This window comes from Artibeus jamaicensis, unplaced genomic scaffold (genome assembly GCF_021234435.1).
Source record: "Artibeus jamaicensis isolate MK-2021 breed Jamaican fruit bat unplaced genomic scaffold, CSHL_Jam_final contig_320, whole genome shotgun sequence".
Lineage (NCBI taxonomy): Eukaryota > Metazoa > Chordata > Mammalia > Chiroptera > Phyllostomidae > Artibeus > Artibeus jamaicensis.
This window is the reverse complement of record NW_026521753.1, coordinates 3,260,569-3,284,834: the sequence shown is the minus strand read 5'-3', so window position 1 is coordinate 3,284,834 and position 24,266 is coordinate 3,260,569.

The window sequence follows — 24,266 nt, the reverse complement described above, 5'->3', positions numbered from 1 at the left end:
TCTCCCTGAAGAGTGCCAAAACCTAAAGGAAAGGGTTTCTCTGAATGAGTCTCTGACCTCTTTGGCACAAATGACTTTTCACCAGGAGCAGATGTAGCCCTTGTTTAGGGCTTAACTGAACTAAATTGCGCATCTCAGGTGAAAATGCTGTGTTTGTTTTCTGCACAGACACGTGTAGGCAGCTTACCATCTTCCAAAGTGGCACACAATGACATACAAGTACCTGCACTAAACCATACTCTGAAGGGACTCAGAATGCACTTTTGATGAGGGAAACCAAATAGAAACTGAGACACTAACTTGCCTACCCCCATCTTCCCCAGTGAGCTGAGCAGAGCTGCAGATACACCCACTTCGGTGGAACAGATGGTACCCTGGTACTATTGTTATTTTACAGCCTGCCTGAATGACAAACTGAAAGGTGAAGGATAGCATGTAGATTTGCAGTTAAACGAGATTGTGCCCCCCAAGAAAAGATTCCATCATTCTGATGGAGTCAAGTATGGCTCCTCATCATGGAAAAAGTGAGGACAATTGAGATTTTTTCAGAAGTGGTATTTATATAATGACCCTTAACAGATTATTTCCAGGAAACTGTTTGCATCATTGAACTGTTTCAGTTTCTTGTTAGGAGCTTCCTGCAGGATGGCTGCAGCTCATCTGGATCTTGAATTTCCATTCCTTACAGCAGCCAGAATTGCCATCTTGCACATATGAAGGTCATATACATTTTATTTGATATTCCCAAACTATGACTATTCTGAAAAACTTATTTGGATGAAACAGATCTGATTGACAAGCACACACCCTGTGTATGAAAACTTGGGAGGCTAGCTTATGAGAAGCTCCTGGTAGGTTGTATTAATTCTTAACATGCAAAGACAGCCACATGTTGGAAACTAATACTCTAGCAAGGTGGAAATCTATTATTATTTCAGAGTATTAGCATTGTTTGGTGTGGAATAACTTGACTGTAATGACACATTGAGAAATCTATATGACACCAGAGCTAGTGTTCATTTTCTTAAAGATCAACTGCTTGATGGTTTTAGCAGAAGGAATAAACACATTTCAAAAGTAAATTAATCAGAAACTGCAAGTAATAGATTTGTAGCGCATACATGATTTTGGTTTAGCTTGAGATTATCACCATATTGTCCTAGAAATATATATTATGGTCTTTTACTTTGAGTGTAAATTATTCTAAATGTTCTATAGTTACACATGTTTGATGTATTTCAGGGAGTTGTCATGCATCAGCAAGAAACTCAAATTTTATTCCCTTAAAGGACACTCAATTTAGTATTGCTTGACAAGGTTGTATGAAATACTGAAGATGGAGAGAAGAAAAGTTGGACTGGAACTTTAGTGACCAAAAGAAAAAATAATATCTTCCCTAAGATTCCATGTTTATTTTCTCAAAGTAGAAATAGCTTAATTTTCACTGTTAATTATAAGAAAGTAAAATGCTTATTGAAAGTGATTTAAATAATATTAAAGTATAAGGTAAAAGACAAAGGCACATTTGTAATCCCACCCAACAGAGATTACAACTATTAATGATTTGATACATATGTATGTTTCTTGATTTTTAAATGCATGGATATAAGCAAATATGTATAAATAAAATAAATGGAGTTATTCTGTATCCACTGTTCTGTAGGCTGATTTTACATTTGACTAGATCTCTAGGATGAACTTCTATGTCATCAATATAGGCTGGCATTAAAAACAGTGTTCTATTATTTAGTTCACTAGTCCCCTGCTGATAGATGTTTAGTTGGTTTCCAATTTTCCACTTTTATAACCAACATTGAAGTAATTATTTTATATATAAATTGGTGTATATATTTTAAATTATATTTTTGGGATAAATTGTTACAGGTGCTGTCAATGTTTTTTCAAAAAGAATTTTAAGCATCATACCTAGGTTTTAGGGTATAAGCCACTTTCAACTATCCATATAGTGGGTGATACTGAATTCCCCTACAATGATACTGAATGCTCCCCTCAGTATCTCCTGTCAGCAGTGGTTGTAGTAGGCAGAATTCTATGGTGGTCCTGAAGACTCTAGCCTCTGTGCCTTACCTTCCAGTATGATCCCTCCCCTTCAATGTGGTCAGGACTGTGAATATAATGGGATGTTCCTCCTATAATTGGATTACTACCAGTTAACTTTGAATTCATCACAGGGGAGATATTCTGGGTAGGCCTGACTTAATAAATTGAACCCTTTAAACTAAGGTGGTCAAAAAGGAAGCCAACAGCCATGTTGGGGTTTGCCCAGGGGGCCACATGGCTAAGAACCTAGAGCAGCCTCTAGTAGTTAAGATGGATACATGACCAAAGACATCATCTGTACAACCACAGTCAATTTGAAAGTGGACCCCAAATGAGAATTGTAGCCCCTGTCTAATATCCTGAGCAGGGGACCCAGTCAACCAGTACTTGTGTTAAATTTTTCTTGTTCAAGTGATAATTTAACTTGTTTTGTTGTCTTGTTGTGTGATAATTCATTACACAGTAATAGAAAACTAATACCATAGTAAACTGAGGCAAGGCTCTGCCAGAATGTTGTAGATTTTGCTTGTGGATGTCATATGTGGTGAAATAAAACCTTCCCAAGTACCCACCCTCTACAGAGATGACATGTGCCAGCCTGAGATGTGAGCTCAAAGCTCTGTGGTCATGGCTTTCTTCTTGTAGATCACAATTGAGCACCTCAGTCCACAGTCTTGCTCTTCAGGAGGACTTCTCTGGGTAAGAAAAATACAGCTTTCAAAGAACATATATGCATAATCCATAGACACAGACAACAATGGGGTGATGGCCAGAGGGAAGGGAAAAGCAGGGTCTGGGTGGAGGTGAGCAAAGGGGGGAAAATTTGGACCTTTGTAACAATGTGAACAATAAAAATAAAGTAAAAGAAATCCAGCTTTGCCTTCTCACTGCTTAGAACTTAGGCCAGGTGACTAGAGAGTCTTTCTTAGAGATTCTTGTTACTCTAGCAGTTTTAAATTATTTAATTGATTTTCCCAACCTATGAATAATTAATAAATATTAGTATGAATTTATGGATTCTTATTTTATTTAAAATATTATAAGCTGTTATTATCATTATGATGTTCAAATTGTCATAGTTTTCCAAGTGGGTGTTCCTTCAAACTGGCTCCTGTGTCCTTTTGACATATCTGCTCATTTTTTAGCACAATAAGGTACTTCAGATTCACCTTGTACTTTGTCTAGAATCAACCATTTCTACAAGGTACCCTGGTCCCTTTCAGTGGGGAGTGATAGTTAGAAACCAAGAGCTGAGCCATAGAGGTGCTCATGGCTTCTAGGCCCTTCTGAGCTGTGAAATTTCTTTTCTTCCTCTCTTCTTCTTTTTTTAATCTTTTCTTCTTCTGTTCCTCCCTTCCTTCTTTTCTTCCTCCTTCTCTTCCTCCCTTCCTTTCATCCTTCTTTCTTTCCTTTTTTCTGTCTCTCCATCCATCCATCCATTTATAGTAAATACTACAAGTTCCTCCTAAAACCAAACCTCATTTTGACACCATGGATTTGCTATTTCTAACTCCCTTCCCCAAGAGTGGAAAATCTGGCTCTTATTACTTACTCACTTGCTCAACACTACACAATACAGAAAAAGCTGCAGTATTGTAAATAAATACCACTGAGAGAATCAAACTTTCCAATTACATTTCAATATTTATTTATAGTTGTTTTTGGTTTTAGACCTAGGGTAAAGTTACTTGGGTTAGTTGTTTTCTATTACTTTTCTCTTTTGTAATTGTTTTTTATTTGAAATACAATTAGGTATATTTGTTTCTGTTTAATTTATCCTGTTTTAATGTACTTTTTAGTCCTTTGCAGATGATCCTTATTATCCATATTAGGCAGAAAATATCTTAGTAAGAGTTATTCCCACAAGACCTGCAGAAATGGAGGTCTTTCTTGCTCTGGAAATGCAGTTCCAAATCCAAGGATCCCCTTGGCTTCAAATGAAGTCACCCAGGGGACATGTGATAGCCCCACAGGTGCTCTAGTCAGGCTATCCAAATCTGCTTGCTCACCATGCAACCCTAGAAGTCAGCTGTAGAACTGATCTCATCTGTAAGTGTATCCTTATGGCAGAGAGACATAGTTTCCTGTGGATTACTTCTGATTACAAAAAGTGATGCTCCACTGCCTCCTTCCCATACTTCTATATTGTTCTTCATCAAAGTATAGAGAGCAAAGCCTGCAAAAATACAAGGGGAAATGCAAAAACCATAATAACCTAAAATGGCTCCGTCTAAGATCTCTCAATCCTAAGTATTATGAAGAACAAAAAATAAGGATACTAAATTGGATTCTGGGTTGAGAAAATATTTCTTTGAAGAGCAATATTGGGATAACTGATTAAATGTGAATAAAGATAATATTAGATATATTTGATATTATATAACAACATTGTATGAAATGTTCAATTTCCTGAATTTAATATTTGCTCTCTGGTCATATGAGAGAGGGTTCTTTTTCTTCAGAGACATACGGTAAAAAGTCAAGAAATGAAGGGTCATTATAACTTTCAACTTACTCTCAAGTGGTTCACGTACAACACACAAAAGCAAAATGGCAAAATGTTAGTAGTTGGTGAAGAGTACATGGGAGTTTATTGATACTATTCTTGCAAATTTTTTGCAGTTTTGAATTTTTCAAAATAAAAGTAAAACTATCACATCTGTACACTTGAAACCTATATAATTTTATTAACCAAGACCATGCAATAAATTTAATTTAAAAGTATATTTACAAAAAAATTAAAAAGTAAAAATATTGATAATTCATAAGATAGAACCATTTTACATATGATAGATTGGCATATATAAATAAATATATATATATAAAAAAATCCTATATATTTTTCTGCAGACACAATATAAAAATCACAAAAAAATGGACCACATTTTAAGGTACAAAGAAAACACCCATAAATTCCAGAAATTAGAAAGTTAACACTTTCATTATTAAATAAGAAAGACTAAAACCCTCCAAAATAGTATTCTATTCAAGAAGTTAAAAGACCAACAAAATATCTAAATAAAGCAGAAAGGTAGAACTACTATAAAATAAAAAAATAAGTAAATCAGAAAACATAAAAAATAAAATAAAAATAAAAAATAAAAATACTTTAAAAAAAGAAAGAAAACAAAAAACCAGTCATTGAAAAATAAACTCAGACACCAGTTCTTTGAAACAACCAATGACATAGATGAACAATCCTGGTTTAATTTAAAAACACAGTGGTTAAAAAAAATAAAATAAAAACACAAAGTTATGGATTAATTCTACCTAACGGAGAGTGATACAATATCTCTTTATGTAGTTCATACTATTAATAAAGCAATGAAGAAAAATTATACTAGAATCTTTAGAGTTGTCAAAAGTTATTTAATAAACTTCAATGTTCTCTGAAAGTGATAGGCCTTGACGCTTTAAACTGCATCAGTCATGTGCAAAATTCACACAAATCTACCTTTTGGGTTTCTCAATGAAGAAATTTCTAGGGGCCACCCAAGATAGAATGTATTTGCCCAAGCCAAGGGAACACCTGTAGGATGGGGCTGTGAGAGTCTCCAAAGAAGTGGGAATCTTTAAGGGCTCCAGAAAATTTCTAAGAGTGGAAGTCCGATTTAACATCTGCCAGATTAAGGGAAGAAGCCACTGGTGAGCATGCACTGTTGACTGCTTTGTCCCCTACCACACTCACACATGCATATGAGGGGAAGGAGGGTGGGTCAAAGCAGCACCCAGTGGGTGGAAGCAGAAGTGAGTATAGATGGAAAGAGAGCAGAGGTCACCTATACCCTTTCCTGAAGCCAGGGAGAAGAGACAGAAGAAAGGTGGGTAAAAACCTTATTGTTACTAAAGTGAAGGCTTTGATTTAAGGTCTTGGACTGAGCAAGCTGATTTTGACAGAGACTGTTTGTGGCTTAATGTGAGCATAAAGCTTCTCCCTAACAATGAAGCAAAATCAAGTTTCCATCCATGGTAGAGGAGGCTTCCCCTCACTGAATAAAGTTTTATAGAAAAAATTAAGTGTGTTTTGGTAACATCCTTCTCTCAACTTCTTTCTCTCTTTTCAAATTTCTCACATCACAAGTAGCAAGAAGAGACCAGGTGATACCTTTAACCCTGTTGTTGGAAATCTCTTTAACTAGATAGCCAGATTCATCAGGTATATATTTTACTTTTTATGTAACTGTACATGACAATTTTTCTAAGCATTCTGTAAGTACATAATAAGAATTCCCTTCCCCCAGTTTCCTATAACAATCTCCTTATTTCCTTTGAGGCCCCACTAGCATCATCTTCAAAGTTCAGATTTCTGCTAACCTGGTCTGTTTTTGGCCTTTTCTACCATTTTGCTGAAAAGCCTTCTAGCTTCTACTCACTTCCTGGTTCCAAATCCACTACCACATTTTAATTATTTGTTACAACAGTACCCCATTTCCAAGTACCAAAATCTATGTTACATAACTATCTATTGCCATGTAACAATTATTACAAATTTAGCAGCCTCAAATAATGCATTATTTTCCCTCACAGTTTCTGTGGGCCAGGAATTCAGGAATGGCTTAGCTGGACTCTGCTTTAGGGTTTCTCACAAGACTTCAGTCAAAGTGTGGCCAGTGCTGGGCTTGACTAGAACAGGGTCTGCTTCTGAGCTCATGTACATGGTTGTTGGTAGGGGTCAGTTCCTTATGTGTTGTTGTTGGACTGAGAGCCTCAGTTCTTACCTGGCTATTGGCCAGAGCCCACCCTCCATTTTGTGCCTTGTAGACCTCTCCAACATGTAACTGGCTTGATCAAAACCAGCAAGGAAAGGAGTCTGCTAGCAATCTTACATAATATGATCATGGGATGAGAAAACAGCAGGAGTCAATTGAGACTGAAAGCCTGCTGGGGCAGGCTGGGAAAAGGGGAGTGCTGGAGAAGTTGGGTCAGAGGACCTGACCACTGACCGCTGACCTGAGGCTGCATGCCCAGGAAAGAGGAGGCCTCCTGTGATTCAGATGAAGTGCGTTTGCCTCTGCCAAGCTTACATCCCTTGGAAACAGAACTTCTGGTCTGGAGGAAGAGAAACTAGAACTAGGAACTGCTGTTGAAAGCCGTCTTGGCTCCAGATCTGGAAGAGAACTCAGAGAGTGGTGCATCAGTCTCCAGCTCCAAAACTGAGGTTGGAGCTGGGCTATCAAGAGCCACAGAAAAATGCTCTCTCCTCACCCCAGTAGGAGTTGGGAAAACGCCTTTCTGACAACAAGATATGGAATGTGTCAAAAGGGGAGCTGCTTCATTTATGTGCTCCGATTTCCGTAGAAGAAGGAGCCGCTATCCATGGAGGCTGGGTGACCGACCTCTGCTTTTCTCCAGATAGCAAAATGCTCGTCTCTGCTGGGGGCTATCTTAAGTGGTAGAATGTTGTCACTGGGGAATCCTCACAGACCTTCTACACAAATGGAACCAACCTGAAGAAAATACATGTGGCCCCTGACTTCAAAACATATGTGACTGTTGATACTCTTGGTATTTTATATATTTTACAGACTTTAGAATAAAATAGTTAAGCATTAATGTAAGTTGAACCCTTTTAAATTTTGAGTTGGGAAAAATCGTGATGAACTTGTATTCTGACTTTTTATGAAGCTGTGAATTGTTTTGCAGTATTGTATTCACTACAAAAGTGTTTGTGGCTGGGTGAGTAATACTAATGTAGCTTTTTCCCAAATGAACACACTTTTAATCTTGTTTTTCATAATCATCATCATTATTTTTAACAATTTGTCTTTAAGATTCAAATGAAAATGTAACTATGTTCCTTATTATACCGTTAGCAAAATGATCTCTTGATACATTCAAATTGGTTGACATAATTAATGAGAATAATTTGAAGGAAATATGTGGTTTTAATGTGCTCGTTATGAGGCCCAGGCCTCAGACTAGCAGTGGCCTGCTTTCTGGCCACACTTACCCCCCTGGGGTACAGTTTTCCCAAATACAACCTGGGAGCTTATTTGCACCCCTTAAATTTGCATTAAAAATATTGTGTCTGTGTGCTAAATTTGCAATATTTCCTTTAATTCACTAGATAAGTGAGTCTTCGATTTCAGAGGTTCTTTCTGTGCAATAAAAATTGTGTGTGTTGGAGATAGTAGATTTTATCAGTCTATCTTTTTCTCACTAGCTGAGGGCAGCCAGCACTGCAAGTGGACTCCAGTGATCAGTCTCTGAGCTGCACGCTCCTCTGCTCTCTGATTTTATTCACATACCAGACCTTTTTTTTAACCTTCACTTTTTTCTCTTTTTAAAAGCAATTTCTCCACAGTAAAATATTAGTAAACCAGATTAATTGGGGAGAAGCCAATTATAATAAGTTTTAATAACTGATTTTTTCTAAGAAATATAAAATAGTAAGAAATCATTTTCTTCTAATTCCATTTACTTTTAGATGAATGGCATTGCCAATGCTGTTCTCTTAGTGAATTTCAGAACCAGAAGTCACTGTGACTTTGGATGGTGTCACCTTTAACCCCCCAACCAGTCTGTCTTCCTTCTCTTCTCTTCTAATCCACTTCCTTTCCCTCCCTCCCACCCTGTTTATTCAGAAAAGATAGCTTCTGACAGGGGAGAAGCCCAGGAGCATCAATAATCAGTTTTTCTGACCTCTTGATTATGAACCTTAATTGCAGCTTAAAGCTAAACATTTTTCTAGAAATTTATTAAGGGCAATGCTGGTAAATTAACAGTAGATGTGGTTGTCTCATTAAAAAAAAACAACCAGAATTCAAACATTTTTGTTGCTGTAACAGGGTATTAGGGTTAAGAGTAGGTAGGCTGTGAACCAGTTTTTTATTTTATTTAAATTTTTATTTTAAAATTGATTTGAGAGAGAAAGGGAGAAAGAGACAGAGAGAGAAACATTGATTTGTTGTTCTAGTTATTTATGCATTCATTGGTGCCTTGAGTGGGAATTGAACCCACAGTCTTGGTATATTGGGATAATGCTTTAACCAACTGAAACACCCAACCAGAGCCTGTGAACCAGTTTTTATTATTATTGCATATTAGTAGATATGGGTGGGTAGGGGGAATAGACCTCTGCAGATATATTTTAGATTAGCTATTCCTATTTCGCATTTCAGAGAACCATAAATAGAGTGAATAAAATCTTTTACATTGTTAAGGAGGTTTTTTCTTTTAATGATGGGTTGAGGAACTAGTTACAGACTTACTGTGATTTAAGCAAATATAATGTGAAATCTTAATTTTATAAAAAATTTCTGTAAGTGGTATGTTTTGCTTAGAGTATCCACATCATAATTTGATCTGCATACAATGTTTAGGAGCTAATTTATAGCTCAGAGTATAAAGTATTAACTTTTGGAATTAGCCACACTTGATGTTAACAAACAACATCGCTTTTAAAAGGCCTTGAGTAGCTTTTGTCTGAAAAATAAATGAAAAGGAAAAATGGGAAGAAAGACAAGGCCACACAGGGAGTGATGAGGAGGCTACCAGACTGCAGCAGCAAGCTTCCCAGCAGCTCGAGTGGTCAGTCTAGTGGGGCGTTGCCTGGTGCTTGCAGATCAGCATTTTCACGTGTGTGCTGGAAGTTCTATTGTGTTTTATATACATGTAAAGGTTTTTTTACATTGTATGTGTCTTACATGTTTGGATAACTGTTAGTTTTGTATTTATTATACAGTTTACATGATTTTTTGCCTTGGTATACATTTTAATACATGAATTAAAAACATTTATAAAAATAAAATTTCAAAAAAAATAATAATATGATCATGAAAGTAGTATCACATCACCATTGCTGTATAGTATAACTTTGTAGGATACATTTTTGTAATAGACTTCTGATGAAGGTTTGAAAATGAATTTTGAAAATATAGCTTTGTTTGGGATAGAATTTAAATGAGACATTATGAATAAAATTGTTGAAAAAGCTTTTCTCCCATTCCTGAAAAATGTACTTTTGGGGACTGGTTTCTTTGCTATGAGTGTTATTATGCCAAACTAGAAACACTTTAACTATACACAATGCCCAGGGAGTATAATTGTCAATCCAATCTGGCTCATATACATTAAAAACTAGGAGAAATCTCATTTGTTATATTAAAAACTGGAAATAATTTGCTTTTTTTATTTTGGTTATCTGTTTCATATAACAAACTGCTCCCAAAATATAGGGGCTTGAACAAAACAACTATTTTCCATATCTCATGACTTTTTATGTTAATAATTTAGGCCTGGCTCAGCTGGGTAGTTCTGCCTTGCCTGTCATGGACTGGGATCACAGGGTGCTATTCACCTGGTGCACTCTGTTATAGAGGGCCTAAGGCATGCCCACTAACATGCCTGATGCCTTGGAGAGACTGGCTAGAACACTAGGCTGAGTCAAGTTCTCTCTTTGTCTCTGTGACAAAGTACCTGGAATTCCTGTGTGGTCATTTAGGGTTCCAAGAGTGCGTGCTCTAAGACATAGAAAATAGGACTTTCCTGACTCTTGAGGTTCAGGCCTAGAAACTGGTACAGTGTTACTTCTACCACTTTCTAGTAGTCATTGTGGTCACTCAAGGGGTGGGGACATATTCCCAACTCCTAATGGGGGAGATGTCAAAGAATGTTTGCTCTGGATTAATTATCCCACAATTGCAACTGATGAACAGCAAAAACTGTGAGTGAAATTGAAATTTTGTACACAAGAGAGGGCAAAAGTAGATTAAGTTACCAGCCATCATTACGTAAAACATAAATCATAAGTAAATGATATAAAACAATAATAATAATAAAAGGAAAAGAAAAATAAATAAGTAAATAGAAAAATAATAATACAAGAATAAACTGTTTTGTATACTCACAACTGTAAACCTACTTTTATCCACCCCTGTCATTGCCTCCCCCTCCAGAGAATAAGTCCAATTTTTAGGATTCTTTCATTTTTCTTATTATGTTTGTTTTTGTTGTATTTATTGAAATGCAATTTTATGTCTGGTTAATCTATTGGCTTTTATTTTATGTCATTTTTATTTTTTGATGTTATTTTTATTATATATTATAAAAGTATTGGTCTGAGGGTCATTGAAAAATTTAAAAAATATTGGTTATTCTTCTCTTATAGAAAATAACTATCAGAAATATGTTTGATAAATGTTCTTAAAGATAATTCAATTGTCAGAGTAATGAGTGATAACTGGGTATACTAACAGATGAATTGGAGCAGCAGGTATTGGGCAGGGAGCTAAGATCTGCTCCCAACACCAAGCTTGAGTTCCTTGGAACCCATTGTCCAGTCAGTGTAGCAGTAACTTTCTCTTCTCACACACATAGAATTAACTTGGTGAACCAACAGGCAGCTTCCTCCTAGAGGGGTACTCTTTCCAAGTCATCCTTCCAGAAGGACAACTGTTCCTTGTCAAATCATGAGACTAGGCAGAAGGGAAGCCATTTCCAGTTGGTACAAAGGTCCCTACGCACTTGTGGCGATGGCATGAATCAGAGTTCCCAAGGTCTTTATCATAAAAAAAGGTATTTAGAATTAAATGTAAAAGCTTACTTTTGTATAGTCACAAACCCGTAACGTAAGTACAGAACAGAGATGACAGGAAAAGAGGAGCTTTTATTGATACTAAGTAATAACTTACAAAGAATGTGTGCATTTTATTTATGGAAATTCATATCTGGAAAGGAATTGAAAAGTGAGAGTTCCACTATATTCCACTCTATTGAGAAAATGTATTAATCTATTCATCAATTTTTAATGGGCTATCTTCTGGGCTGGACAGTAGGTTATAAAAATAAATATGATACAGTGCCAGTCCCAGCCATGCTGTTATTTATTTTCCTATTGCTCAGAATATGGTATTTATACTTGGGATAACTGCAGAGGGGTTCAATTCTGATGCCACATGTTCATAGGGATGTGGAAAATTAGAGCAAAAATTTTTAAACTTTTTTTTATTGTTGTTCAAGTACAGTTTTCTGCCTTTACTCCCCACCCCTCCCCAACACCCCAGCCCTCCCCTGTTTCCACCCCTCTTTGTTATTGTCCATATGTCCTTTATAATTGTTCCTGCAAATGCTTCACACTTTTCCCCTATAATTCCCTCCCCTCTTCCCTCTGGTTACTGTCAACCTGTTCTCAAGGACAGAACTGGAAGGTGAAGGACTTAGATGATTGCATATGGATAATGTTTAAAAGAACTAAAAACATTTACTCTAATGAAGAAAAGAGAGGGGGCACTTGTTGCCATTTTTTAAGCCCAAAATTGTGCTGACCAATCCAAAGGCCAGTAGCCACATGGGGTTATTTGAATTAAAACTACCATATTTTTGGACCATAAGACATACCTAGGTTTTAGAGGAGGAAAATAGGAAAAAATTTTTGAAGCAAAAAATATGGTAAAGCATTTAATAACATAAATAACATAGTATTTCACCAATGTAAGTGTAAACAGAACTTAACAGCAGCATTAACAACCATTATTCTCCTCAAATTTGGGGAGAAAAAGTGCTTCTTATAGTCCAAAAATATGGTAACTAAAATTAAAAATTCTGTTCTTTAGATCCTGTAGTCACTTTCCAAAGTCAATGGCCATAAGTGCCTAGAGACTGCCACATTGAACAGAACAGATGTGGAATGTTTCCATCACCATAAGAAATTCTATGGACAGTGCTGGAAGGGCTTTGACATGGAAGAGGATTCCTCACATCCTTCCTTCATCTAAAGTTCAGGTTAAAATAATGATGATAAATAGGTACAAATTCAATGATAAAAGGTACAGCTTTGTATTTTTTCTACCTTATGACATTTATCATTTCAACAATTCTGCAAGTCAGGTAACATTATCTCCTTTTTACAGATGAGAAAACTCAGACTAAGCAAGGTAAATTGCCCAAGTTCTGGGAAGCACAATGGATCAATGGATTTTTTGGTCTGATCTCAAAGCTCTTAACTGGTATATTTTTCTCCTGAAACTAGCAGATGGTCAATAAATACTGGTTGATTGAACAAAGTGCACCAAGTAAATACATTAGTTTCTGAAAAATAAACAAACAACAGAACAAACTTCTCTTGTATGGCTTGTATAGTATGATCTCAACAAATTAGAAATACATTATCTCAAAACAAAAGGAATGTTAATGACCATATATTAATATTAGTTCTTGGAAGGATTAGATTTTATTTTCATTTTTAAAAGAACAACATATATTGTTATTTATTCAAAAAACAAATTTTACTTAAAAGTATAATATGTGCACTGAGAGAACTTATTGACTACAAAGAGCATCAATTAACTCCAATTATAGTCCACTATAAACTACCCCAAAACAAAGTGGCTTAAAACAACTATTATCTATTATTTTTCATGATTATGTGGGGTGGCTGGGTGGTTCACTGGCTAGTCCCCTGGACTCCCTATGCAGTGCCATTCAGCTGGAGGTTGGCTGGGCTGGAAGACTCCTGGTGCCCTCACTTACATAGCTGGCAGCTGGTGCTGACTCCTCCACTTGTCTGTCACCCTGCAGGAGGTTTCACCTGCTTCTTCACTTAGTGGTTTCTGGGCAGCATTCCAAGAGGACAACAGTGAAAGCGGCAAGGTTCTCTTGAGGCTTAAGGTCTGAAACATGTTACTGGATTATTTCTGCCACATTCTGTTGCTCAAAGTCATTGTGGATTCAAGGGATAGGGAAATAGACTTCATGTCTTTTTTTTTGGTAACCATTTTTTTAAATTTTATTGATTATGCCATTATAGTTGTTCTATTCCCCCCTTTATTCCCCTCCACATCCCCAACCCCCACCATTCCCCCCTTTAGTTTATCACCATGTGTCTCAAGTTCTTTAGATTCTATATTTCCCATACTATTCTTGCTCTCCCCTCTATCTATTTTCTACCTACCATCTATGCTTCTTATTTTCTGTACCTTCTCCCCCCTTCTCCTCCCACTCCCCTGTTGCTAACCCTCCATGAGATCTTCACTTCTATGTTTCTGATCTAGCTGTCCTTTTAGTTTGCTTTTGTTTTAGGTGTTGTTGTTAATAACTGTGAGTTTGCTGTCCTTTCACTGTTCATGTTTTTTTAACTTCTTTTACTTAGGTAAGTCCCTTTAACATTTCATATCATAAGGGCTTGGTGATGATGAACTCCTTGAATTTGATTTTATCTGAGAAGCACTTTATCTGTCCTTCCATTCTAAATGAAAACTTTGCTGGATAGAGCAATCTTGGTTGTAGGTCTTTGGATTTCATGACTTGGAATACCTCTTTCCACCCCCTTCTTGCCTGTAAGATCTCTTTTAAGAAATCTGCTGACAGTCTGATGGGGACTCCTTTGTAGTTGACTGTCCCCTTAGCTCTTGAAGCTTATAGGATTCTCTCCTTCATTTTAATCTTGGCTAATGTAATGATGATGTGCCTTGGTGTGTTTCTTCTTGGGTCCAACTTCTTTGGGACTCTCTGAGCTTCCTGGATTTCCTGGAAGTCTATTTCCTTTTCCAGATTGGGGAAATTCTCCTTTATTATTTGTTCAAATAAGTTTTCCACTGTTGGCTGTTCCTTTCCCCCTTCTGGTACCCCTATAATTCGGATGTTGGAGCGTTTAAAGATGTCCTGGAGGTTCCTAAGACTCTCCTCATTTTTTTGAATTCTTGCTTCTTGACTCTTTTCTGTTTGGCCATTATTTGCTTTCTTCTGGTCCACTCCATTGATTTGAGTCCCAGTTTCCTTTTCATTGCTACTGGTTTCCTGTGCAATTCCATTCATTTCAATTAGTTTCGCCTTCATATGTTTCCCTAATTTGTGGCTATAATCAACCAGATCTGTGAGGATCCTGATTACCAGTGTTTTAAACTGTGCGTCTGAGAGTTTTGCTATTTCTTCATTGCTTAGATTTATGGGCTTTGGGGCTCTGAGTTGTTCTTGAGCCATGTTTTGATCTGTTCGTGCCTGTTACTGTGAGGAGCAGAGCCTTAGTTGTTCACCAGGGTGGGGCCACCCAGGTCTCTGGTTTGTGATTCTGTATGTGGGGGTGGGGTCAGAGCAGGGAAATGGCGGCCTCTCTACTGCCTCTCGCCACTGGGGCCTGCTTGATCCCGTCTCACTGCCCACTTTCTCGCTGGTCTATCTGGGCATGAATGTGGGACCACAGTCAACCTGCCGCCCTGCGCCCTTGCTGGTTCTGCCAGTCGCTCACTGGGTCGCTCACCGGGTGGCTCACTGGGTCCGCCGGTTGCAACCCCACACCTGGAATTCGCTCATCTGAGTCTGTCTGACTGAGTTTTCCTGTGCAACCCCGCTCCACCAGCTGCTGGCTTTGCTCCTCTTACCGGTCAGGCTGAAGAATTTGTTGTTATCAGACTTCTGAAAAGCAATTTTCTGTGTTCTGGATATGTTTTCTGTTGCTAATATTTTGTTGTCTCTAAACTGTGTTGTGTGAGAAAGCACGGGCTCTCCACCTATGCCTCCATCTTGATGGAAGTAAATAGACTTCATGTCTTGATGGGGTGAGCTGAAAAATATTACAGCCATGTTTTAACATCATCTATGGCAAAACATGCATTTCACCTCATGTAACAGGGCAGAGAATAGTCTATGAATTGTCTCAAATGTCATCTCTAAATGTTGGATTAATTTTCTTGTGGTCTGTGGATGATTTATTTAACATTATCACTCACAGCTGCAATTCATGATGCTCTTTCCTCTGTATATGCCTTACTTTTGGCCTTTGGTGACTAAAATAAAATCTTAAACACTTTCAAATATCCAGACATTTTACTTTTAAATGATTATATTTAAGTGGAAATAATAGGTTTTTATCCAAGTGAAGGATCTCTGAATGATATTTTCAGAGGGGATTGATGGTTTGAAAGATAGAAGAAAAACTTGATCAAACAAGCAAGCTACATGTCCACTGATGGATGAATGGATAAAGAACATGTGGTATATACACACAATGAAAAATTGTTCAGCCTTAGAAAAGAAGTAAAGTCTGCCACAAGGTACAGTATGGATGAAACCTGAGGACATTATGCTAAATGAAATAAAGCAATCACAAAAAGACAAATACTGAACTATTCCACTTACATGAGACATCTAAAGTACTCATATTCATGGAAACAGAAAGTAGAATGATGGTTGCCAGGGGCTGGGGGAGGGGAAAATGGGGAGTTGTTCTGTTGGTATAGAGTTTTAGTTTTGAGAGATAAAAAAGTTTTGAAGATCTGCGGTACAATATGAATATACTTAACTCAACAGAACTGTACATTTAGAAATTAGTTAATGTGGTAAATTTTATGTGTGGCTTCTAAAAATAAAAATTAAAAAATTAATTGACCAAGTTTTTTTTTTAAAGATTTTATTTATTTATTTATTTTTAGACAAAGAAAGTGAGGAAGAAGGGGAGGAAAACATCAATGTATGGTGGTCTTTCATGTGCCCCCCACTGAGGACCTAGCCCACAACCCAGGTATGTGCCCTGACCAGAAATCAAACCAGTGACCCTTTGGCTCATGGCCAATGCCCAATCCACTGAACCAAACCATCTAGGGTGATTTGATCAAGTTTTTTTTTAGAATGCAGTGTTCATATTCAGAGCTCTAATCACTACAGTCTAGTTCATACTCATGTCACTTCTGTACCTTTAGCTCAGGAAGCTCTGCTTTTCAGTGAGAATGGAATCAGGAGACCCCTTGAAAGAAGAAAAAAGTAATCTGGAGATGACAAGGTTCCTAAATTAGGAAAGTCCAAATACAGTGTCCATAGTTTGGTTGGAGCAGTTGACTTGGTAAGCCACTCCATGTTTATCAGAGTATTTGCTTGGCACCATTTGTTGGAACCATTTTACAGCATGGATGCCAGTGGAATTCAGTGTTTTAAATGCCACATGTAGTGATAAAATTAAAATCTTATGGTTGCCAACCATTTAGTCAGTTTTTGCCCTGAGAATTTGCAAATGCTCTTAATTTGACCCAAAGTTTTCATGCTGAAGAAAGAGGTAATTTTCTTATTCAGATCACCTCAAGACTAACAAACAATCAAAGCTTCTGTCTATGGGTTTCTCCCTTCTTCTACGTTAACTGGTTACATAATTGTGTTGGTATCTTTCAGAAATGAATTCTGCTGAAAGTAATGGAAGACTTGACTGCTGGGCCAGATACAAATAGGGCTTTCTTCCCAAGTAACAAGGTGACTTGAGTAGGTAGTCGAGGTTGGCAAGGCCTCTTCTATGTTCCGAGTCCTTTTGATTATGAACGAAAGGGCAGCTACTCCCCTTTCTCAGGCCTCATCTTTGCTTTCCAGGCATGGAGAAAGGGGTACTGATTAAAGGACAAAGACAGGTACTAGATGTCTGTGTATTCATCAGGAAGGTAAAACTTTTCTGGAAGCTCTAACTTGGAGACATCTCACTGGACAGAACCAGAATCTTGTCATTTGATCATCTTTAGCAGCAAAGTCCTGGAAGAACAGGGCATTTAGAGTGGACTGGCTCATAGTTAGTAAATCTACTGCTATCAGCCACCTTCTTAAAGTGATGCAAATCCACATAATGTTCACTGTCTGCATAGCACTGCCTTCCAGAATATCACAAGCTGGAACTGGAGATCTACCCTGATGGCAGGGAAACTTTGCAGCTCTCTGAGCTGCCAGCCCATGTGTACCAGCCACTTTCCAGTTCCTACTCCCAACAATTCCCTGTGCAATGATACATCTCTTAAAGACAGAGGACAGATTTTGCATATCCTTATACATCCTGAGGCATAGCATGGCATTGCATTTGGTTTGTGCTTAATATATTCATAAATTTGTTGATTTTTTTTGAAATAATTGGATCTCTTTCCTCTCTTATCTGAAGATAATTCTAGACTATTTTAAGGCTGGTCATTGAGAATGGAAAATGGAAGAGCTTCTGTTAGAACATAAGAACATTTAAATTTTCTTCATGATGACAAAGAGAGTGACATCCCTTGACATAAGCTCCTCCTTATGGCACAATGCTTTATTATCATGGTTTATCCTTCACCCTCCATCTCTTTCTAGGTCTCTGTTGGCAGGTGCACTCACATATACTCAGTAGCTGAGTTGGTGATACAGTGAATAAAATATACACACTCACTAACTTCCTCCTGATGAAAATCACAGAGTTGTTTATATGACAACCCTCAGAGAGGAAGCTGCAAAGTTTCCCTGCCATCAGGGTAGATCTCCAGTTCCAGCTTGTATTATTCTGGAAGGCAGTGCTATGCAGACAGTGAACATTATATGGATTTTCATCACTTTAAGAAGGTGGCTGATTTACAGTAGATTTACTAACTGTGAGCCAGTCCACTCTAAATGCCCTGTTCTCCCAGGACTTTGCAGCTAAAGGTGATCATATGACAAAATAGGGGCTTTTAAAAATAAATTTTATTTATTTATCTGTAGAGAGAGGAGAAGGGAGGGAGAGAAACATTGATATGCCAGAGAAACACCAACTAGTTGTCTCTCCCATATTCCCAAGTAGGGACCTGGACCACAAACCAGGCTTTTACTATGACTGGGTATCAAACCAGCAAACTTACACTTTGCAGTATGATGCCAATTCCACTGAGCCACACCAGTCAGGGCAATAGTAGGGGATTTTTTTCTCCCCCCCATTAAAAAATTATTGCTGTTCAAGTACAGTTGTCTGCCTTTTCCTCCCACATCTTCACCCCACCCCAGCCATCCCCACCTCCCTCCCCTGATTCCACACCTTCTTGTTTTTGTGCATGTGTCCATTACAGTTGTTCCCCAAAACCCTTCAGGCCCTTCCCCCATTGTCCTCTGTCCTCTCCCTTCTGGTTACATTCTGTTTGTTCTTAATTTCGATGTCTCTGGTTGTATTTTGCTTGCATGTTGCTTTGCTGATTAGGTCCCACTTAAAGGTGAGATCATATGATATTTGTCTTTCACCACCTGGCTTATTTCACTTAGCATAATACTCTCCAGTTTCATTCATGCTGTTCACAAAGGGTAGGAGCTCCTTCTTTATTTCTGCTGCATAGTATTCCATTGTGTAAATATACCATACTTTTTTGATCCATACACTACTGATGGGCATTTAGGTTGCTTCCAGCACTTGGCTATTATAAATTGTCCTGCTATGAACATTAGGGTGCCATAGGTTCTTTTGCATTGGTGTTTCAGGATACTTAGGATATAATCCTAGCAGTGGAATTGCTGGGTCAAAAGGCAGTTCCATTTTTAATTTTCTGAGGAAATTCCATACTGCTTGCCACAGTGGCTCCACCAGTCTGCATTCCCACCAATAGTGCACTAAGCTTCTCTCTTCTCCACACCTCTCCAACACTTGTTTGTTGCTTTGTTATGATTGCCATTCTCACCCGTGTGAAGTGGTATCTCATTGTGGTTTTAATTTGCATCTCTCTGATGTCTGGCAACACTGAACATCTTTTGATATGTCCTTGAACCCTTTGTATGTCCTCCTAGGAAAAGTGTGTGTTCCAGTCTTTTGCCCATTTTTTAATTGGGTCATTTGTCTTCCTAGAGTGGAGTCATGTGAGTTCTTTATGTATTTTGGAGATCTAAAACTTGTCTGAGGTATCATTGACTAATATGTTTTTCCACGAGTTTAATAGCATGGTATTCAATCTCCATGAGTTTGAGTGTTTTTTAATTATTTACCTTGAGATTGGTTTCTAGTTTTAGTTCCTTGTGGAAGGAGAAAATGCTTGGTATGATTTCAATTTTCTTAAATTTGTTGAGGCTTGTTTTGTGTCTTATCATGTGGTCTATTTTTGAAAATATTCCATGTTCATTAGAAAAGACTGTGTATTTTGCTTCTTTGGAATGAAATATATATCTATATATCTATATCTATCTATTTATCTATCTATCATCAATTTTTTTAAGTCCATTTGATCTAGGACATTGTTCAATGCCACAATATCTTTGTTTCCATTTTTGACAGTGAGTTATTAAAATACCAACAGACATAAGATATGTCTGTTGCTATTTATATCTTTCTTGAAGTCCTCCAAGATTTCCCTTATATATTTGAGTGCTCCTCTGTTGGGTACATATATGTTTATATTATTATGTCTTCTTGGTGGATTCTTCCCTGGAGTATTATGAAGTGCCCTTCTGGGTCTCTTTTTATGGCCTTTGTTTTAAAGTCTATTTTGTCTGATATGAGTATTGCTACCCCAGTTCTTCTTTCCATTTGCTTGAAATATTTTTTTGCAATCCTTCACTTTGTTTGTGTAGGTAATTTGTTCTGAGGTGGATCTCTGTAGGCAGCATACATTGGTCATGTGTTGTTATCCATTCACCTACTCTATGTCTTCTTTTTACATCTTTTTAATTTAATTATTGTTCAAGTACAGTTTTCTGTCTTTTACTCCCATCCTAGCCCACCCCCTTGTTTACTATTACCTACTCTATGTCTTTTGATTGGAGTATTTAATCCATTAACATTTAAGGTTATTATTGATAGGTATTTGTTCATTTTCTCCCCTTTATACCAGTTTTCCTCTATCTTTCATTCCTCTCTTTCTCTTCTTATAGGAGTCCCTTTAGTAAATCTTGTAAAGCTGTTTTGGTGGAGATGTATTCTTTCAGCCTTCTTTTGTCAGGGAAAATTCTTATTTCACCATCCATTTTAATTGAGAGTCTCACTGTGTAGAGTAATCTTGATGGCAGGCCTTTGTTTTTCATTACTTGGTATATCTCTTGTCATTCTCTCCTGGATTGGAGTGTTTCTGTTGAGAAATTAGCTGATAGTCTATTAGAACCCCTTTGTATGTTACTTCTTGTTTCTCCCCTGCTGCTTGTAAGATTCTCTTTTTGTCCTTGATACTTGGCCTTTCAGTTATGATATGTCTTGGAATTGGCCTCTTTGGTTCATCTTGATTGGGACTCTCTGTGTTTCTGAAGTTGCATGATTTTTTTCATCTCCAGGTTCATTATTTTTTTCAAACAAGATTTCTATCTCTTGTTCCTTTTCTTTTCTTTTTGGTATTCCTATGATTGGAATATTGTTGCCTTTTATTCTGTCTTGCACTTCCCTGAAGCTACCTTCATATTTTTTGAGTTTTTTGTGCAGCTGTTATACCTGAGTGTTTCTTTTCACCTTGTCTTCCAGCTCACTAATTCAGTTTTCTGCTTCATACAGCTTGCTTATAATTCCTTTGAATGTGTTTTTTATTCCCAAAATTTTATTTTTCATTTCTTTCTGGTTTTTGTTTATAGTTTCTTTTTCCTTTTTCATGCTCTTGTAGTTCTCACTCAGTCTCTTGTAGTTATCTTTGAGTTCCTTGATCATCTTTATAACCATTATTTTGAAATCTATATCTGTTAGTTTGCTTACCTCCATTTCACTTAGCTCTTTTACTGGAGAGTCTTCCATCCTTTTTGCTTGCAGGTTCTTTTCTTTTTCCCCATTTTAGGTGGCTCTTTTTGTTTGTTTATGCCCTTCCTGATGTTTCACTTTGCTATCTGTCTTTGTAGGATGACATTGTTTATTAGGAATTCTGTGGGATACAGTGGTGTGGTCTCTTTGATCTACTTGTCAGGGTGCTCTAGTTTTGCCCTTTCTTCTGTTTGTGTGGGCTCTCCTGTCGAACTAGAGTTTTTACATGTTGGTGGTTCCTTTGTTGGTGGGTTGTCTCCTCTAGTGGGTATACTGATGTTTGCAGCTCCCACCTATTCTTGTATGTGATCAGTGGCAGGAGATCAGCAAAATGGATTAAGACAGTGGGAGAGTATCCTATGGGATTTAAAATATCAACAAGTAGAGAATAGATAGGAGATCCTTTGTATAAATATACCATTAACTGTGATATTTCACCCATCTAGCCACGTTTTATGAAACGTGAAAGAGAGATAAGACTGTTGTTAAAGGGGAGGATGACTGTGAGCTTAATCCAGAAAACAGAGCATTTGTACAAGGTTAGATGATGAGATATAGTTAGAGTAAAGGACAGAAAGTAGGTGTAGTGTGTGAGAAAATAGAGTTAACCACAACAATAATAAAGCTCAGGAATAAAGTGAAGTGGGCTAAGATCAGGGGGGTTTGCTGTGTAGCATTTACAATTTTATAGAACAACATTTATTTAAAATAGTATTAGAATAGCAGTAATATATGAACAGCAAGAAATATATGATTTGGATAACAAGAATAGAAAGTACATGATCAAGAGTAGTGTTATTGGAACATGAGTGAAGTGAAAGAAAGAAAATTAAAATACAATATAAAAGCAAGAATAAGGAAAACCAGTCAAACAATATAATTAAACAGAAGTAAAAAGAAGAAAAGAAAACAGAAAGAAGAGAAATAAAAATACTAATAAAATAAGAAGTAAAAATAATAATACAAATAAACAACAAAATGCCAGTTCTGTGAGATAGCAAAGTGATATGTCTTAGTGATTTGTCTTAGTTTCTCAATTTGGGGGGTTAGCCTTGTGCTCCCCCTTTGGGTCTGTCTTTGGACCTTTCACAACTCCACATCTTATTGTCTCATTTGGGAAATTAAAAAAGAGAGAGAGAGAGAGGAAGGAAAAAATAAGCCCTCTGCTGATTTAAAACCCATTGCAGGAATTCTGCTGGTCTTCCTGGATGCCACAGGAAGAGGGAGGCTGGGCTTCACTTTTCTCCCTCCTATGGTTTTGCAAGGATTGGGACTAGTTCTTGGCCACGATATGCACAGTTGTCCAGTCTCTAGTCCAGGTCCTCTGTGAGCTGCTGGGCTCCCACTGTTCATCTGTGCTAAGCCTGAGCCTATAGTTCACCAGTTGTGCTCAGTTTCATGTAGTGTGACTCCTCCTTGCTCTTTGTGAGCTCACTGTGGCCAGAACCCATCACTGGGCAAGCAGAGCTAGTCAGCCTCCCAGCGCACAGCGCCACTCAGCTTCTGGGTGAGCAGCGTGAGTCAAGAGCAGGTGTGCAGTGGTGCTGAGCTTCAAGGTGAGCTTTGCCAGTCAGCCTCCAGGCGAGTGGCACTACTTAACTGCTGGGCTAGGGGCTGAGTCCTGTGCAGGCAAGCAGCTTGAATCAACCTCAGGGCCAGTGGAGTGAATCAGCTGCCTGGAAAGCTGCCCAAATCAAACATGGTCTTGTGGCTTGAATCACCCTTGAAGCAAGCCAGCCACTGTGACTGAGAGTTCCTTACAAAGAAGCTTCGAGGTCTTTTTTTTCTCTTTTGAGTAAAAGTCTCTTGTTTTAGCCTGCTGTTCTTAACAAGTGCATGGCTTTTCTTACAGCCCAACTGTCTAACAAGTCTGGAGACTACCCTGGTCAGGGTCCAACATAGCCCAACTCTTCTCCCTTTTCCAGTTGTCACCCATCTCCCCAATTTCTCTGGTAATGACCTAGCTGGCATCCATAGTCCCAGTGGGTGTATACCACTCATGTGTATCTCACACTTCATCTCTATTCCTCTCAGCAACTTCAATCATCCAGATTCCTCTTGGTGCCAGGTCACCCTCTCTGCTCTGGTAGGAGAGGGAGATAATGATCTAATTCTTCTACCACTATCCTGCAGCAGGTGTTCAGGTAGCAGGGAGATTCCTGCACGGATTCCAGGGAGCTTAGCATCCCAACGCAATTTCTTCATCATCTGTTTTTTAATGTCCTCTACAATTTGTGGCCTCCAAACTTCACATATGGTGGGATTCTGTTGGCTGTTCACTCTGTTCCTCAGAAGATTGGCTAGGTGTTTAAGCTGGGCACAGGGAGAACTAGGATCTTCTCCCACCTACCTCATTGCCATGTTCGGTAGTAGTAGGAGCTTTTGGTGCATATTTTCCCTCTCTCCTCCTTTCATCATATTCAAAGGTTAAGGAGAGTTATAGAATTGTTTGGAGGGTTATAGGAAAGTCTGTATGTTGACCAAGGCCTGGAATAACTATTTTAGTGGTAAACTTCTACCAGGATTTTGGTAGGAGCTGCGTCCCCAGGATTCACACTTTGTTTCAGATCCTAATGAGCCCTCTGGAGTCCACAGAGCTGCCTGGCATAGGTGGGACCCAGGCCACTCTGCTGGGGTGATTTTTCCCAGGGCCTCCAGGCATCACAGGATGGTTTGTATGTTCTCATTCTAACAATTTCCGAAATCTTAATTTCTGAGGCCTTACATGGTGCACTATAACTTCATGATTGACAATGATGATGACAAGAGTAAAAATAAAACATATTTAGGGAAAGAGGGATTTCTTTCAACCTTTATTTTGACATTT